Genomic DNA, 1,436 nt, shown 5'->3' on the forward strand with positions numbered 1-1,436 from the left:
CATCTCAGCACAACCCAGCCTATCTGCTCCTTCATGGCCCATGAGGCTTCTCAGTTGGGAAGCTGAGAAGCTTCTGAGTTGGGAAGCTCTGGTCTGCACAACACAACAGCACAAAGAAGCATCTTCTACTGAAAGCCACCAGAAGAGGAATTCTTGAGGATAAGATGGGCTGACCTTCAAAGATGGCAACGACCGACAGTAAAATGAATTTTTTTCTGATTTCTTCTTCTAACCCATCCTCCCTATTGCTGAAGATGTAAAATCAATGGAAACACCTGACGACTGTCACCACAAAATGTTTCAAATTCACATGCAATAAAATGGAAAAACAAAAACAAGAACAACCCAAGGGTCATCATCAAGTTTTCTGTTTTATTTAAGATTTTAGTTTTAATTCTGAAGAAAGAGGTACATTTCCTTTTTTTAGTTTTAGCATTAGGTTATAACCAGGTTTCTGTTTTCTTTTCTCCTGTCTTTTCAATACTGCACAAATGTCCAGAAACCACAGGGTTAAGTAAAAGCTGCAGGCGAGGTCGTCAGAGATTTGCTCCTGATGGTGATCAGATGGCCCCAGAGCAGCGCTATCTCAGAGTGCCCTTAGTCAGGTGAATTTAAGGTAAAAAGAAAAAAAGATTCTGACAGAGGAGAAAGACTGAAGAAATCACTTATATTTCAGCACTTATATTATGCATAGGTATTAAATCTGTGAATACTTTTTTCCTTTAAAACATTTGAATTTACTTTAAATCTAAAGCCAAAATTTTTTCTCCTTTAAAAAATCACTTCTCCCCTCCTTATAAACTCTTTAGCAATAGGCCAGTTACTACCACAGATCAATTTGTCTCTCCATCAACTTCCGATAAATTCTTTTGCTTAACAACACAATCGAGTCCTCTCCATCAACTTGCCAAAAGAATTAAAAATTAAATTAAAAGCATTTTCCCTGCAATAGTGATAAGTTGAATACAAGATGGATGCCAGGACCACTGCTTTCCCCCATGCATTTAGCCATCTCATTTCAATCAACCTGGTTTTCAAACTTCTGCAGTTGATAATGCATTTACTTCACCTTCCCTATAAATTAATCATCATTTTCTGCTAAGCAGATTATGTCATTATTATGCGCAACAGACAAGCAGTAATTTTCTAAGTATCAAGACTGCCCTTTGATTTCTTTTCTCTCCTCCTTAAAAAGGCATTTTTAGAAAACATTCAACAGTGTCACTCAAATGCTGGATCAACAGAAACTTTTACAATAAAAAAAAAGATGGTAATGACCCTGCGATCGCATTGCATCTGGGGGTAGGGAGAAACAAAACTGATCAGGAACTGGATTCTTCAGAACATAAGAGATGAGAAGGGAGCTGTGGGTCGGCTGAGAGGGCGAAAACAGGGTGGGACAAATCCTGCATTTTCTAATGAATTCTCCTCTTTCC

The 1,436-nt window shown here is 38.1% G+C and overlaps 1 protein-coding gene across 4 annotated transcripts in view; it reads right to left on the reverse strand.

The window, feature by feature from the left end:
* Window positions 1-351: 351 nt before the first annotated feature.
* The window catches only part of CNOT4 (CCR4-NOT transcription complex subunit 4), a 145,818-nt gene continuing 144,733 nt past the window's right edge, over window positions 352-1,436 (reverse strand). For 3 of the 4 annotated variants that reach the window (XM_007466580.1, XM_007466581.1, XM_007466579.1), the window contains one exon: window positions 352-1,436. This exon is cut by the window's right edge and continues 312 nt beyond it. The gene's annotated coding sequence lies outside the window, so the exon portion shown is untranslated. The other variant, XM_007466582.1, reaches the window with a different exon arrangement.

Source organism: Lipotes vexillifer, unplaced genomic scaffold, assembly GCF_000442215.2.
Source record: "Lipotes vexillifer unplaced genomic scaffold, Lipotes_vexillifer_v1.1 scaffold71, whole genome shotgun sequence".
Taxonomy (NCBI): Eukaryota; Metazoa; Chordata; class Mammalia; order Artiodactyla; family Lipotidae; genus Lipotes; species Lipotes vexillifer.